This window comes from Tamandua tetradactyla, chromosome 2, assembly GCF_023851605.1.
Source record: "Tamandua tetradactyla isolate mTamTet1 chromosome 2, mTamTet1.pri, whole genome shotgun sequence".
Taxonomy (NCBI): Eukaryota; Metazoa; Chordata; class Mammalia; order Pilosa; family Myrmecophagidae; genus Tamandua; species Tamandua tetradactyla.
This window is the reverse complement of record NC_135328.1, coordinates 593,672-611,783: the sequence shown is the minus strand read 5'-3', so window position 1 is coordinate 611,783 and position 18,112 is coordinate 593,672. Positions and strand designations below refer to the sequence as shown.

General features: G+C 38.5%; 1 long non-coding RNA gene and 1 pseudogene across 1 annotated transcript; both read left to right on the top strand.

Moving 5' to 3' along the window:
- The first annotated feature begins 11,144 nt into the window (after positions 1–11,144).
- On the top strand, positions 11,145–12,557 carry LOC143655303 (olfactory receptor 4C3-like; annotated as a pseudogene).
- Positions 12,558–16,634: 4,077 nt separating this feature from the next.
- On the top strand, positions 16,635–18,103 carry LOC143658836 (uncharacterized). The gene is made up of 4 exons (XR_013163341.1): positions 16,635–16,869; positions 17,084–17,350; positions 17,799–17,935; positions 18,026–18,103. It is a non-coding gene; the product is annotated as an uncharacterized LOC143658836 (long non-coding RNA).
- Positions 18,104–18,112: the final 9 nt, after the last annotated feature.

Sequence of the window (18,112 nt, the reverse complement as noted above, 5' to 3'; positions counted from 1 at the left end):
TTAAATGTCTCATCAAATTGTGTTTCATTACATGGTCTCAGTGTTGTGAGCTGGATACAAAATATCCAGAAACTCCATACTAAGCTCACATGTGTAAATCACAATTATTGCATGTCCAGAATCATAGTGTCATTAAGTTAATTTGTAAGTTTTTAGTCATTTTTTTCTCCTGTGATTTTGTCTTCAGGTAGACTTAAGGATAGATTTGAAAATTAAAAATGAAATTCTGTAAAAGTTCTCTGATGGTCAATTAAGGAATGTGAAATAATTGGTTGGTTGGCAAGTTCTTCAAATAGTGGTGAAATACCCCTGAGGTCTCATTAGCCACAACTGATAAACTTCACTTCAAAGAGGAAGTGTGGCAGCACTTAGAAGGCTCAAGAGAAAAGCATTATCCACTGGTGCATTTATAAATCAACAGAGAGACTTACTGTAGCTGAGCTAGTTGGCATTTTAAATTTTACAACTTTATTCCTTTCTGAATTAATTAACAGATTCCTGGAGTCCTGGCATGGAGCTGAATCAAAGAAGTTCATAGGTGAGATTTTTTTCAGGAAATAATATGCTCTCAGATGAAGACCAGATTTAAATGGACCTTAAAAATAATAAAAACATATCCTGCCCCACTGTGATCCCACCAATCTGATGTTTAAATTTCTTCAGCACATAAAGCATCAAGGAAAATAGAATCACGATAACCTCACCAATCTGCAAGTAATATTCCAGGTCCTTTTCTCCCTTAGTGATAATATATTTAACTTAGAATCAATAATAATATATTCAAATATATACTATAAATAAACATATTAATATATTCAAATGATATATTCGGGAAATTATTAAGTCCCATTTAAGCCTTCTTTGGCACTTACTGTCACAAATATCACCATGGTCAGCACTATAATATTTAAATGCATCATCAAACTAAGTTTTATTCCATGGTCTCAGATGTTGTGAGTCTGTGAGGGACCATAATAATAATATATTCAAATTTGCATCCGTATTTTTCCTGCACAATGTTACAAGATAAAGAATTTTCCTACCATATTACACAATATTTAAAAACATCTCTGCTAAAAGCTACACAGTTGGAAGACTTGCATTGTGTTTTTACTTAATCATTTTCCCAGTGGACGCTGCATTTTCTAACTCTCCACAGCTATTAACTTTATTGAATATACTTGTAAATAATGCTTTTCCCTTTTAAAAACATTTTCTTTTAGGGTCCATTACTAGAATGAATATTATTGATTCAAAGAAAAAGCAGTTGTATCTATTTCTACATAGCTATTTCTAAAACACTTTTATGAATAATATTGAATATAATATAATACATTGTGACTGTATTAAGTAATATTTAATATTCAATAATGTCAGATATTTGGGGAATCAGCCTAGTATAAGAGAATTGCAAAGAAGCAGCAGCACTTTGTTTTCACATGTAATAAGATTTTCATCTTACTTATTAAGAATAAAGTCCTTTTATCTCTTTATTTTTGGAAGGGAAATGAATATGTTTTGTATTATAAATTTAATTGGTTTTTAAAAATGTTTCTCTTTTTTACTTCCTTCAGGGAATTTATGTTCCCAAATTGCGATGATTCTCCCATTCGATGAATAATGCGACCCCTATTAACCAATGATGGATGTGATGAGAGGATGGGAAGAGAAAGCATGAGAATGCATATAGCAGAACCTTAAAAGACTTAGAAAGTTCACTCATCTCATGGATATTTGAAATGCTTCGGTTTGGTAATAACATACTGGAACTGGAGAGGGATTACTAAAGACATTTAACAAGGACTTTTTCATGACTTTTCACAGATAGACACCTAAATTAACATACATAGTGAGAGTCCAGTAAATATTTGTTGGATTAGTGAACATAAAAGTAATAGGTAGATTGTATAAATGTGTGTGCTTGCATGTATGTGTGTGTATGTATATATATAGTATATGTGTGCTGGCGATTGTACAACAAGGTGAGGACACTGTTAGATATGGTGTGTTTATTTTGGACGTTATCCATGATGCCCAGTAGATGGAGGGAGTTGAAGGTACAATGACTGAGAATCAGAATAGTGAACTGTGTTATGCTGTGGGATGGAATATGGTGCAGCCACAAAAAGGAAGGATGTCTACCAGCACTCAAATGAACTGAATGAAACTTGGGGTCCATGTGTTGTGCAAAATATGCGAGAAACAAAAGAATAAATATGGTAAGGTCTTTTTCAGAAAATACTTATGAGAAAATTGGAGCCTAGATTTTGAGTCCTTAGAGCAGCCACACTTAGTTTGAAGTTGTAAATGCATTCCTACATTCTGAGACCCTGAGCTGTCTGTGCATCAGCTGGTGTTTCCCTGGAACTTTGAGCAGCTCCGTGACACCTAAGACCCAGAGATGGAGGGCTGGAGCCCTGAAAGTGAGCATAGCTCTATACAATAGCAGTTAAGGTAAACAAGAAAAAGACCAGGCCTCAGTTAAAAACCAAGCCAATCTGGCTGGGTCTGAGATAAATCAGAATACAGGGTAAAAGATATAGGGTATGAACTCTAGACATTCACCTACTAAAGACCAAAGGCAGAGAGGTTTATTGTGGCTAGAACCGAATTTTCCATAGCACATAATCTAAATCAACCTGTATGGGCAGCTCATTTAAATAACCCAAACTCCTGGAGTCCAGAATGGGAATGAGGCCTTGTAATTCTGTGTAGCTTTATGTAATACCAGGATACCTCTTAGACTGTGGAGAGATGATAATTAAAAAGTATCGGAAAGGCCCTTGAGTGTCCAATGGACAAATACAGGACTATTAAACTTTCCCATCTGGGAAGCCCTGGGTACCATCTCAACAACTGGGGTCTCCCAAGAAAATAGGTCAAGCCCTTGATTTTGAGGCTTGTCCTTATGAAACTGATATCTGGAGGGGAGACTCTAAGACTCCCCATAATGAGGCCTAAGAGTTGCTTCCAGGAAGCCTCTTGTTGCTCAGATGTGGCCTCTCTCTCTCTCTAAAGCTAACTCTATAAGGAAAATCATTTCCTTCCCCCCCTACATGGGACATAACATTCAGAGGTGAAAATCTCCCTGACAATGTGAGGTGTGACTCCCAGGGATGAGCCTGGTCCTGGCACTGTGGGAGCAACAACACCTTCTGGGCAGAAATGGGGAAAAGGAGTGTAATAAAAAAGGCACCAGTGGCCAAGAAAGATAAAATGGAGTCAAGAGGCTATTCTGGAGGCTGCGTTTATGCAAGCTTCAGTTAGATAGTGTTAATTGACATGGTTTGCTAACCCCCAACCATCATCACTCCTGTTCACTCTTAAGAACACCCAGGGCTTGAACTGACACTCTATAAAGGCTTCATGCACTGTTTGCTTTCCTGGAACCTATAGTTCCCAGGGGATTCCTAGATCACATAAGTCCTGAAACCCAGAGGGACTGGCCTCTCCAAGATTATTATCTAGTTACATCCCCCTGTCCTTCAGTGTTGACACCCTTCTCAACATGAAGAAGTCAGAACGGGCATTGCCTAAGGGTCCCCATGGAGTGGGAGAAGAATCAAAGGAGAAAAAACAGACAAAATAGGATTTTACAAATGGGTATGATGCCTGACTCACTGTGTTGATATTCCTTCTAGCATCCAGGGTTTTGGAGCAGCTAGAAGGAAAAATCTGGATGGGGGAATGGTAGCCCAGACAAACCCAGGGATCTGTTCTGTAACAACTTCTTGAAGTTGGCTTTGAAAATTATTGCTTTTTATTTCTTTGCCTTGTGTAAATGCTATATTTTACAATAGAAATATTTCAAAACTTCTAAAACTGAATATAACATTCCTTTGGCTTGATAGGTCTTCATGGAGTACAGACCTCACCAAGAGTTCTCAACTCTTTATTTATTGTTTGTTTATTTGTTTCCACACAGGTGTTCACAGCAGCTTTATTTGTGATGGCCCCAACCTGGAAACAACAAAATATCCATCAAGAGGTGATGATATTCCTTTACAATGGAATCCTACTCAGCAACGAGATGAAAAGAATTACAACATAGTAGGATCTCAAAGTAACTGAGTGGAAGGAGTCGGACGAAAAGGAGTGTGTGCTGGATTGAAACTGTTGTGGGCCCAAGAAAGCCATTGTCTTTAATCCTCATTCAGTATTGCTGGGTGGGATCTTTTGGATTGTTTCCATGGAGAACTGACCCCCCCAATTGTGGGTGGTCACTTTTATTAGGTGGTTTCCACGGAGATGTGTCTCTACCATGGTGTGGTGCTTACTGGAGTCCTTTAAGAGGGAACCATTTTGGAAAAAGCTTGAGCGCCAACAGATCTCACCCAACTAGAAGTCCTTGGAGATGCAGAAAGAAAACAACCCCTGGAGTGTGATTTGAAGAAGCTGGTAGAGAAGGCTAGCAGGCATTGCCGTGTGTCTTCCCAGCTGAGAAAGAAACCCCAAACTTTATTGGCCTTTTCTTTGGAGTTAAGGTATCTTACTCTGGATTCCTATTTGGACTATTTCTATGGCCTTAGAACCAGTAAACCTGCAACTTAATAAATTTATTTTAATTTATTTAAAATATATACATATTTTTGTGGGGGGTGCATGGTTTGTGAATTGAACCCAGGTCTTCTGCATGGAAGGTGAGCATCCTACCACTGAACCACCTGTGCACCCGCATTTAAAAAATATTTTTATTGAGAAATATCCACACAGGAATATCCAGCCATATTATACAATCAATGGTTCACAGTATCATCACAGTTGTATATTCTTCACCATGATCATTTAGAACATTTGCATCACTCCAGAAAAAGGAATAAAAAGAAAAAAAAAGGAACACATACATCCCATACCCCTTATCCCTCCCTATCATTGATCCCATTTCTACATACCTCATAGCATGCAATAGCAGTTTTCCCCCTGTACCCTGGACTTAAACACTCTTTATACAAGAATCATAACTTTGAAGTAATTCTTACAAGAACTAATTCACATTTCTAGTATGAATCAGTGGGACACGTAGGTCTATACAACCCCTTTCAATCTTGTTCATCTTCAATATGGTACTATTACTTCTACACCCACTAGAGCATCACCTTCAGTCCTATCTATTCCCTTACATCGGAGTTCAACCTCATTAGTTAACGCGTCACCCATCTCTAGTATCTCTATGCATCTTCTATGTATCCCTAAGTCCCTTATATTCTGCATTATAAGCTTCTGATTATACCTTTATGCTGGTCATAAAAGTGAAATCATACAGTATTTATCCTTTTGTGTCTGGCTAATTTTGCTCAGCATTATGTCTTCAAGGCTCATCCATCTTGTCGTGTGCTGCAGGCCATCGTTTTGTCTTACAGCTCATAATATTCCATCGTATGTATATACCATATTTTATTTATCTGCTCATCTGTTGATGGGCATTTGGTTTGTTTTCATCTTTTGGTGATTGTGAATAATGCTGCTATGAACACTGTGCAAATGTCTGTTTGTGTCGTTGCTTTCAGCTCTTCTGGATATATGCCAAGTGGTGCTATTGCTGGGTCATAGGGCAACTCGATATTTAGTTTCCTAAGGAACCACCAAATCATCTTCCATAGAGGCTGCACCATTATGCATTCCCACCTGCAGTGCATTAGTGTCCCAGTTTTTCCACATCCTCTCTGACATTCATGGTTTCCTGTTTGTTTAATAGCAGCCATTCTTATAGGTGTGAGGTGGTATCTCACTGTAGTCTTGATCTTCAATTCCCTTATATCCAGTGAAAATGAGGATCTCTTCGTGTGTTTATGAGCCATCTGTATTTGCTTTTCAGAAAATGCCTGTTATATCATTAGCCCATTTTATAATTGGATTATTTGTTCTTTTGTTGTTGAGTTGTATGATTTCTTTGTATATACAGGAAATCAAACCTCTGTTCAATATGTGATTTTCAAATATTTTCTCCTAGTGAGTTGGCTGCCTCTTCAACTTTTTGGCAGAGTCTTTTAAAGTGCAGAAGCATTTGATTTTGAGGAGTTCACATTTATCTGTTTTTTCTTTTGTTGCTTGTGCTTTGGGTATAAAGTTTGGGAAGCTACCTCCTACTACTAGGTCTTGAAGATGCTTCCCCACATTTTCTTCTAGAAGCTTTATGGCGCTAGTTCTTACATTTAGGTGTGTGATCCACTTTGAGTTAATTTTCATGTAGCATGAAAGATAAGGGTCCTCTTTAATTCACCTGGCTATGGATATCCAGTTCTTCCATGCCAAATTATCGAAAAGACTGTTTTGTCTCAGTTCAGAGGATTTAGGGCCTTGTCAAAAATTCAGTTGACCATAGATTTGGTGATCTATTTCTCTACTCTCCATTTGATTCATTGGCCAATGCTTCTGTCTTTGTGCCAGTACCATGCTGTTTTGACCACTGTGACATTATAATAAGCTTTAAACTCAGGGAGGGTTAGTCCTCCAACTTCATTCTTCTTTTTTAGGATACTCTTAGTGATTTGTGGTCTCTTTCCCTTCCAGATGGATTTGGTAGTTAGTTTTTCCAAATCTTTAAAGTAATTAGTACTGTGTTGTTGAAATTTTAATTGGTACTTTGTTGAATCTGTAGATCAATTTGGGGAGAGTTGACATATTAACTACATCTAGCCTTCCTATCCATGAGCAGGGAATGTCTTTCTACCTGATCTCCTGTGATTTCTTTTAGCTATATTATGTCGTTTTCTGAACAGGCCCTTTTCATCCCTAGTTAAGTTCATTACTAAGTATTTGATTCTTTTAGTTTCTATTTTGAATGGAATTTTTCTGTAACTGGACTTCTCAGCTAGGTAATTGCTTGTGTATAGAAATGTTACTGATTTTTGCACCTTAATTTTATCTACTGCCACTTTGCTGAATTTGTTTATTAGCTCAAGTAACTTTGTTGTAGATTTCTCAGGATCTTCCAAGTATAGTATCATATCATGTGCAAATAATGAGAGTTTTACTTCTTCCTTTCTAATTTGGATGCCTTTTTATTTCTTTGTCCTTCCTGATTGCTCTAGCTAGAAATTCTAGCACAATGTTGAATAATAGTGGTAACCCTGGGCATCCTTGTCTCATTCCTGATCTTAGGGGGAAAGCTTTCAGTCTCTGTCCATTGAATACAATATGATTATCAGTTTTTCATGTATTTCCTTTATTATACTGAGGTAGTTACCTTTGATTCCTATTTTTGGAGTGTTTTTTTTAATCAGAAAAGGATGCTGAATTTTGTGAAATGCTTTTTCAGCATCAATCAAGATGATCATGTGATTTTTCCCTTCTGATTTGTTAATGTGCTGTATAACATTAATTGATTTTCTTGTATTGAACCATCCTTGCATTCCTGGTATAAACCCCACTTTGTCATGGTGTATAATTCTCATAATGTGCTGTTGGAGTCCATTTGCTAATATTTTACTGAGAATTTTTGCCTCTATGTTCATTAGGGAGATTGGCCTGTAGTTTTCCTTTCTTATAGCATCTTTACCTGGTGTTCTAGTTTGCTAGCTGCCAGAATGCAACACACCAGAGATGGATTGGTTTTTAATAAAAGGGGATTTATTTTTGTTAGTTCTTCAGAGGAAAGGCAGCTAACTTTCCACTGAGGTTCTTTCTTATATCGAAGGCACAGGATAGTCTCTGCTGGTCTTCTCTTCAGGCCCCTGGGTTCCAACAACTTTCCCCTGGGTGACTTCTTTCTGCATCTCCAAAGGCCTGGGCTGAGCTGCAAGTGCTGAGATGAGGAATGCCAAGCTGCTAGGCTGTGCTACGTTGAGCTCTCTCATTTAAGCACCAGCCAATTAAGTCATAGTCACTCATTGCAGCAGACATGCTTCCTAGCCAACTGCAGATGTAATTAGCAACAGATGAGGTTCATGAACCATTGGTTTATGTCCACAGCAACAAGACTAAGTATGCTTACCTGGCCAAGTTGACAACTGAATCTAACTAACACACCTGGTTTTGGTATTAAAATGATTTTAGCTTCATAAACTAAGTTAGGCAGAGTTCCTTTTTCCTTAATTATTTGGAAAAGTTTGAGGAGGATTTGCATTAGTTCTTTATGGAATGTTTGATAAAATTACTCTGTAAGGCCATCTGGCCTGGGGCTTGTCTTTGTAGGAAGATTTTTGATGACTGATTGAATCTTTTTACTTGTGATTGGTTTGCTGAGATCTTCTATTTCTTCCTGAGTCAGTGTAGCTTGTTTTTGCATCTCCAGGAATTTGTCAATTTCATCTAAGTTGTCTAGTTTGTTGCCATACAGTTGTTCATAGTATCATCTTATGATTTATTTTATTTCTTCAGGGTCTCTGGTAACACACCACTTCTCATTTCTGATTTTGTTTATTTGCATCCTCTCTCTATTTTTCTTTGTCAGCCTTGCTAGGGGCCCATCAATTTTACTTATTTTCTCAAAGAACCAACTTCTGGTTTCATTGATTCTATCATTCTTTTGTTCTCCTATTCATTTACTGTGCTTTAATCTTTGTTATTTCTCTTCTTCTATTTGCTTTGGGGTTAATTTGCTGTTCTTTCCCAAGTTCCTCCAGGTTTGCTGTTAAGTCATTGATTTTTTGCTCTTTCCTGTTTTTTAATATAGGCATTTAGGGCAATAAATTTCCCTCTCAGCACAGTCTTTGCCACATTCCATAAGTTCTGACAAGTTGTATTTTCATTTTCATTCATCTCCAGATAGCTACTGATTTCTCCAGCAGTTTCTTCTTTGATCCACTGGTTTTTTTGAATGTATTATTTAATCTCCATATATTTGTGAATGTTCTCATTATTTGGTGGTTATTGAGATCCAGCTCAATATGAATAACTCAAAATGGGTTATTCATCCCATTGTGATCAGAGAGAGTGCTTTGAATATTTTCAATACTTTTAAATTTATAAAGACCTGTTTTGTGCTTCAATATATGATCTGTCCTGGAGAATGTTTCATGAGCACTAGGGAAAAATGTATAACCTTGTGCTTTGGAGTGCAATGACCTGTATATGTCTATTAGGTCTGATTCATTTATCAGGTTATTTAACTTCTCTCTTTCCTTGTAGATCTTCTGCCTTGTTGTTCCATCTGTAGAGGACAGTGGTGTATTGAAATCTCCTACTATTATTGTCAAAACATCTATCATTCCCTTCAGTTTTGCCAATGTCTGTCTCATGTACTTTGGAGCTCCCTGATTAGGAGCATAAATATTTATGATTGATATATGTTCTTGGTGGATTGACCCTTTACTTAGTATATAGTATCTGTCTTTGTCCCTTATGTCTTTACATTTAAAGTCTATTTTATCCAATATTAGTATAGCTACTCCTGTTTTCTTTTTATTACAACTTGCATGGAAAATATTTTTCCATCCTTTTACTTTCAATCTATTTGTATCTTTCTGTCTTAGATGAGTCTTTTGTAAGCAGCATATAGCTGGATTATATTTCTTAATGCATTCTGCCAATCTGTATCTTTTAATTGGTAAGTTTAGTCCGTTAACATTCAAAGTTATTATGGAAAATGTGTTTCTTGATCCCACCATCTTATTTTTAAATTTTATTTGTCAGATCCATGTGATCTTTTCCCTCTTTCTTTTTGTATTCTTTTAAATTACCTGTAGTGGTACTCTTCAATTCTCTGCCCTCCTCCAGACTTCCTTCTCCTGTCTTTTATTTTTCAGCCAGCAGAACTCCTTTTAGTATTTCTTGTAGAGCCAGTCTCTTGTTGACAAATTCCTTCAGGACTTCTTTGTCTGTGAAAACTTTAATCTCTGCTTCAGTTTTTAAGGACAATTTGGCTGGGTATAGAATATTTGGCTGGAAGTCTTTCTCTTTCAGGTTCATGAAGATATCATACCAATGCCTTCTCACCTCCAGGATGCTAGTTGAGTAGTCTGAACTCAGTCTTATTTGATTTCCCTTGGATGTTGTAGGCTGTTTCTCTCTTGCCACTTTCAGGATTTTCTGCTTCTCTTCAACATTTGACAGACTGATTAGTATGTGCCTTGGGGAAGGCCTATTTGTATTTATTCTTTTTGGAGTTCTTTGGGCTTCTTTGACTTGTATATTTATGTCCTTTATGAGGGTTGAGAAGTTTTCCCCCATTATATCCTTAACTACTCTTCCTAGCCCTTTACTCCTTTCTTCTTCTGGGACATCAGTGATTCTTATATTTTCACACTTTGTCTTGCCTAGCATTTCCCTGAATTCCCATTGAATTTTTTTCCAACTTTTTTATCATTTGCTATTTTGAGTCTTTGAAGTCAGTTATCGTGTCCTCTATATCACTTATTCTTTCTTCTGTCTCTTCAAATCTGGTGTTGTGTGCCTCTAGTATGCTTTTTCTTTCATCAACAGAGACTTTAATCTCTGTGATATCCATTATTTTTCTATTTATTCCTCTTTATGCTCTTCTACTGTCTTGATCTCCTTCATGTCACTTGCTATCCCACTTATTTTATTAAGTAGAGTTGTATGAACATCTTTGATTAGTTTTTCCAACATCTGTGTCTCCTCTAGTGTTTTTATTTGGTCATTAGGCAGGGCTATATCTGTCTGCATTGTGATATGTTTAGTGATCTTCTGCTGTCTTCATGGCATGTAAATATCTTGATTGATTTGCTTTGGGAGTTGATTTCTTTCAGTAGTCTAAGGCCTTGTGTTTGTGGGATGGTTGTGCAGCAGGGAGAAGGGCATGGGGTGGAGCACTCAGTGCAGTGATTTGTTTCAGGGCAGGTATGGGAACAGACTGGGGATGCTATGCTGGTGCTTGTGAATGTGGGCACCCAGTGGCCAGGAAGGACAAAGCCATGCGGGAGCACCAGTCTGGAGAATGTAACCCTAGTGTGTGCTGGTCTAAGGCACAGGGCCCTTTGTGCACATGCATAGAGCTATGGCAGTAGGTTGGCATTATGCTTTCATGTTTTGGGGGCATATGTGACCCGACTGTGTAGGTCAGCAGTTTCTCAGAGCTGAGAAGTGAGGCTAAGGCTGTGCACATACATGTTCTAGGACTGCTGTAAAGTGTGGTTCCCTGAGCTGAATGACATGGTTGGGGGCCTGTGCACATGTGTGGGCCTGGAAGTGCCATAAATGGATACACAGAGCTCAGGTGGGGCAGAGTGAGGCTGTACCACACTATGGGTGGGGGGCAGAGGTAACGTAGGTATGGGGATTAGTGCCTGCAGCCTTTATACACTGGCAACAGTTTGCAAGTAACAGAGAGGGGGAGGTAGTGCTTGGGAGGGGTGCAGGAGAGGTGGGTTGGGCTGCACTTGGGGTGGGTGTATGGGACAGATACGTGCACTGGGAGCTGAAGGGGTGGGGGCACCTGGAGTGCGGGGAATGGGAGCAGGTGATGGGGTTTGAGTGTGTGGGGTGTGGGGTGAGTCGCTGGTTATGGTGCTGTGGTGGTGAGGGTAGCACACCCAAGGAATGCTGCCTGACTTATTTCCTAGTCCTGCACTCCTGTCCGTGCACTCCCACGGGCTCTGCAGCTCTGCCCCTCCACTCCAGGCTCCAGCTTTGTGACTCTCATTTCCTTGGCCTCTGCAACCAGAGCTGCCGCATGTGGTGCAGACGCTCTCCCAGGGCAGCCGCACTCCCGAGTTGCCACCTAGTCACCCTCTTGTCCCTTCTCTAAGTTTTCTGTGGAGTAGGGCTAAGCTCTAGCTAGTGTATTTGGCCTCTATAATATTTGTATAGAGTGTGAGATTTGAGACTCACACAGAATCCACATTTGCAGAAAATGTTTGTCATTGTCTTTATTCATTATTCTATTTACCATCCTGTCCAATCTGCTCACTGTCACTACCATCTTTCTTGGCCCACACTTTCTGCTCCCGCGGACTTCTTTCTCACTAATTTGTCTTTCATAGATGCCTCCCCCAAATGATCATCCATGTTCTCTACTAGAGGAGAAGCATCTCCTTGGGTGGCTGCCTTACCCCATTCTTTTTGGAGGACTTCCTGGGAGGCTCAGAGGTCATCCTGCCCATCATCATGGCCTATGACCACAATGCAGCAATCTGCACTGTGTGACCAGAATGCAACAGGGCCTCTGCCACCTCCTGGAGGGTGTGGCCCGGACTTGGGGGACCTTCCAGGCCACTGTGCAGATGCTGCTCATGATCAACCTGAACTTCAGTAGCCCCAACGTCACTGACCACTTCACATGTGACTTCTTCCCTCTGATGAAAGTTGCCAGCACTGACACCTGCATGCTCGGAATGGTGGTGGCTGCCACCAAGGGGGCCATGTGATTGCTCATTTTGTCCACATTTCTTTTCTATCATTCTGCATGTTCTGAAATCCTGTGGCTCTGAAGGATGGTGCAAAGGTCTCCCCACATATGGCTCCTACATTACTGTAATTGTTCTCTTTTTTGAGCTCTGAAAATTCACCTACATGCATCCAGTGGCTTCCTACTCAGTGGAGAAGTTGATGACTGTGTTTTTTGCAATCCTCAATCCCATATTAAATCCTATCATTTACAAAGTGAGAAACACAGAGGTGAAAATGCCATGAGGAATTAGGAGAAGAGAGTAACTTAGCTGTTCATAAACAAGAAAGTGATGGCACATAAAAACAGAGTGGATCATATCTTTGGTAAAATGTGAAAGAGGATTGTCAAACAGCACAGGTAACTGACCAAAGACAGGATGAGAAACTAACATTTTTGAGCACTTAATAGTGACTAAAAACTTTACGAGCTGCTTTTATTGCATTTCAGGTACTTAACCAAGGCTGCTTTGTTCATGTTGGATATTCATACTCCAGGATATGCAATGGAAAGAACTGTAAATCTCAGTTTGATGATTATAGGCTATGTTTTACCTTTCTTGAGTCAAGGTATCTTTATCTGGATGCCTTAGTTTGGACATTTTCATGGCCTTAGATCTGTAAAATTGTAACTCAGTAAATTCCCTTTCTGAAAGCCATTCCAGTTCAGGTATATTTCATTCTGGTAGCATTTAGCAAACCAGAACATTCATATATGTCAATGAATGAGTTGTAAACTGTGAAGGTTATAACCACCAATATTTATAAATTGGAAACACATTACTTGAGATATTATTTGTTATGAATATAATATAATGCAATATTATTTTTTTCTGGCTGAGATGCATGTTTTTAATCCTGGCTAGTGTTAGCTAGCCTGCAGTCAGCTTGACATAATTTTAACAATAGTCTTAATAGATAAAATGAGCACCAGGCTGGATGACTAAAAAATTCACCTGCTACTAGCTAGGTGGTCTAAAAATAAATCATATTGCCTTTGCTTCATCCATAGTATGAGGTGGATATGGATCACTGTGTGGTCATTCTATTATCAAAGGACATGGCTTATTTTTAGGCCAACTGATTGAATGGTTAATACCATGCTTGTGAAGCATCAGGTTGGCCTGGGTCCAGTGAAGTTCTGCCACTGGAAACAGCCTACCACTCTAGGGGAGGGTGAGAATTCACTAACATGCCGATAGAATTCACTGGCATCCTAGGTCAGTAGGGACCCAACCTCAAAGGGATGCAATTGGAATGATGCAACCTGCACATTTTCACCACTTTTGGAAATGGCAGTCTGCCCAATTGGCTCAGGTTCATTACCCAATGGAGAGCATTTTTTTAATGATGTTTCTTCTAAGAATTGGATTTGAAACTGTTTTAAAATTAAGTTAAAAATATAGCAAAATGACACTCATAGTCCCATGAATGATTTTGTAAATAAATTACTTGGGCTTGCTTTTTTTTGAAACCTTGCCTATTTAGATGACATTCAATTTCTTTTGGCAACTAAAAGTGTTTATTTAAACCCTTGAGCACTTAGAGCAGCTGTTTTAAATCTCTTTTTAAAATCACTAGAAACTCCTTGTCCTAACAGAATAACTCTGCATTGAATGACTGGCTGATTTGTTCCTTGTGAAGGTCCTGATTTACTTGCTTCCACACTTGGAATAACCAAGCTGAAATTCTAATGTGTCATGATTCCTAGTTCTTCTGTAAGAGACGCTTCATGTGAGTAAATCCTAGATGGTCCCAGATATTTAGTTTCCCTGATGTGATCCCAGAAAATTGATTTGCATGATCTTCTACCTTCTGGAACTATTGGGTAACTGGCTGGGGTTTTGGACTTCACAAAAATGAGTCCAGACTGAGCTTTGAGAAGTGGCTTTAAAACTTATTTGCATATTAAACAATTCCCTATTACTTTAGGCTGCTATTTTAAATTTGTTGAAATAGTTGAATCATCTAAACACATGCACAGTTATATAATTAAAAATGCTAATAATTGAACTTTTTAATCTGTTTATACATGTTGTATTTCTGTGGTATACACATGATAGAAAACCTTAAGCTAGCAACAATTTTTAGTTTGATTTACTTTAATCTCATTTGGCAAACAATCCAAAAGTAGGTGTCTTTGGTCTTTATCCAGATCATTAAGTTGGGCAAATAAAAGTGTGTTTAGGGTTCAGTTCCCAGTGCCTGCCCATGCAAAAAAAACAAAAAAAAAGTGTGTTTATATTTTCAGAGATGTCCTCTAAGGAAGGGAGGTATGGAAATAGCTGATGGGTCAAGGATGGCTTCAGAGAGATGTTCTGATTCTGTGTTTTCATTCATTTCTCCTCATCTCTGGTCTCTCCTTGTCTAACTACCTGTCTATGTCTATCTATATCTATCTCTGTCTATCATCAATCCACCTTCTGTCTTTCTATCCTTCATCTATCAATGATCTGTTTTCATCTTGTACTAAGCTCCTTTAATTCTTATTTTTCTGTTAAACACCTCTGAGAAAGAATTTATGTGGTATTTTTCTTCCTTCCTGTTTTAATTAGTTAATGATGCTTTCTGGTTTTCCTTTTTAATGTAAGGGTGAGTTAGCATTTTCATATACTTCTCTACCAACGTCTGCATAAGGGCGCTCGCATTTGTGGGGAGCTCTGCCTATGGGGGTGATGGTGATGCGGGGGTCACGCTGGGGTGAGGTTACAAAAGGTTCCTTGCCCCAAAGGATTCCAAGAAAACATATTTTGTCTCAACAATGGTATGACTTCTATTTTGCAAAAGTCCTAACTGCAGATAATTCTATCTCTGCTAACCAGTTCTCATGCAAGATAAATTAAGAAAACTTAGCTGCAGAGCTCGTCTTTTTAAAGCTCTTAATCAGAGGCTTGTACTGTGGATGGTGCATGTACTCGGGGTACAGACCATCCAAGGGACACAGGGCCACAAGTGTCCATTAATGATGACCCAAGGCACTCACTCAGCACACTGCTAGCACCACCTCCTATCCAGGATCTCCATAAGAAATTCAGATGCAGGAAACACACATCAACTGTAAAGTCAGATTCTTGGATTCAAATCCAGACTCTATCGTTAATGACTGTGTGACTCTGAGGAAATTCATTTCATTATTTCCTCCTCTTCAGCAACACATCCTCCAGATGTGAGGATTAAATGATATAAAAACTGTAAAGTACTAGTAAAATGCTTGGTACATAGCAGGTGCTTGGCAATTTATTGTTATTATTTTACTTTGTTATAGATATCTCTGTGCTCATAATATATTTCTATATAGCTATTACATTGTATTTTATTTAACTTTATCTGTAGACCAGTAATAATTTCTTGCCCATGTTCTCTCATTTATGTCATCAGTGAAACAAGATGAAGAAATGCAGATTAAAATGAGATACTTTACCTTTTTTTTTGGTGAATGTACAGCATTGATAATAGTGTTAGTTGGGCTGTAGGGAAAATTACTTCAATGTTGGGGATAAAATTTGGTACAGAGTTTTGTAAGAGTAATGTTACAAAACATACTAAAGTTAAAATATGCATACTCTTTGACTTGGTGACATTTCTAGGAATTTCTCCAACAGAAATATTCAAACCATAAGTAAAGATATCTGTGAATTGCAGGATGTGTGCAAGGCAGAATATTAGAAATAATATGAATGTCAGGCAAACATGTGTTGCTTAATTGAATTGTGGTGCAAACATAAAATGAAATAATATTCAGAAATTAAAATGGAAAATTCATAATCATAATGCTAAAGGAAAATAATATGCATGTAAATTACTATATAAAAATTTCAAGTAATAATACAACAAATATAGTGTGGACATATTCTTATATATTTTACATAAGATAAAATACATATATGAAGGCACATGTATAATACATGTTCATAAAAATGCGTAAATGAAGATCATGCATTGGGCAGCTAATGCAGGGTCAGGTGCTTGGAAGTGGCCATTTAACTTTAACTTCCTATCATTCTATCACTGATAAGATATTTTCCAAAGTCCATCTTCTATTTTTTAATTTATAAAAATAACAAAGAATCCTTCAGTTTTTTTCAAGGTATTTTTTTATAAGAAATTCAGGCTGTTTTAGAAAATAGTTTCTGAAGATTTGACGTTTAAAGTCAATTCAAATCTTGTATTTTGGTAAGTGTTGAGAAGTCATGACATCCTATTAGCCAATTGAATGCTGAATAGAAATAGACACATACTTGTTGTTGGAAATGTAAAGGCAAAGGATCTGTTTCAAAATAGTTGGTGATCAGCATCATTCTCTTTATCCTAGGAAAACAAATGGGATGCTGCCCCAAGCATCTAGAAGATTTAAAAATCATTGAATCCTTACAATCACCTTTTCAGATAGATAACATTAATTTCCAGTTGTACTGAGAATGAACTGAGGCACAGAGAGGTTGTCAGACATGCAATGAGTCCTCAGAAGGAAGGATACCCATCACTTTATATGTGTCATACCAAAACTGAATCAAACAACCAAGAATTCAGAGAATGGATAACCTCTAGTCAATTCCATCCCTGGAAGGTTCACCGTGAAATCAGGTGTTGTGATGTTGTAGTCTCTACGCTTTGGCTGTGCACACCACATCTTCTCTTTCTCTCTCCATGCCTGGCTCATGTTGTTGCACTCGCTGTCCACTTTCCATTCCCCTCTCTATAGTCTCATGTCAAGGTGTAACCCTTACATCTACTTTAAAATTATTCAAAATAACTCCTCACTATTTGTCATTAATTCCTCACTTCTGAATTTGGACAGACACTGAAGGGTGATATTTCACTGGGACATACTGTTGAAAGGAAAAGACAGCATTGCAAAGAGGACCTGATGGCAACAATCCAACCCTGAACTGGAAGTCCAAGGTGGAGTGGAGCGGTTTGGCTAAACCACGCCTAAGGACGTGAATGCCGGGGATGAGAGAGTGTGAATCAGACCCTGGAGGCTGGATGCCAGTGGGACCACAGCTGAGCGATGGCAGCAGAAAGCTCATTTCTGGAGGAGGGGCTTGCAGCAGGGTGGTCTGAGGTCCGTGGTTCACTGCGGTTTTCTTCAGATGAAGTCGGTTTCACAGTTTAATTAAATGACTAGTATAACAAGGCACAGCATTAGTAATTTAGTGAAATGAGAATAAATTAGGTATCCTTGAGCACCCACACAAGGAGATAAGACCAACTTGAAATTGAAACAAATATAGAGCAGAGAAGATAATTTCATTCTTGCCCAAACAGAACAAACATACACAGATAGGTGCATGCAACAAACACTGAAGGTGACAGTGGAGGGGGGCAGGGGTGGGTGGGGAGGAAGCGAGGGTGGAGGAGGAAAGGTGATGCATTTCATGGGTATCAGAGGCAGGAGGAAGTCAGCAGCTCGTAGGCATGAAAAATAATCATGATGACTGTTTGAATATTGCTTTTCAAAGAATCTCATGCTTGTTACTAACTTTGACCTTCACAATAAAATTGTGACGCAGGATGTGAGCTTCTTGGAGGAGATTCAGAGCACGGTGCCCAGCAGCCTGTACCATGGACTTGGTCATGGACCCGACAAAAGCCTTAAAGCAAGTTTCATAATTTCTTTAAGCCTCAACCACTACATCATAAGATCAGGGTAACTATAGTTCCTATCACATATTGTTTTGTGGGAATTACAAGAGAAAATCAGGACTTTAATTATTATTGCATTATTTTATTTTTGCAGGATTTGAAGGTTAAAGAAGTTGATTTGTTTCTAGTAAGCTGCTTGACTGGTTGAACCAGCTAAATCTGCTCTCTGAATCCATGGCCT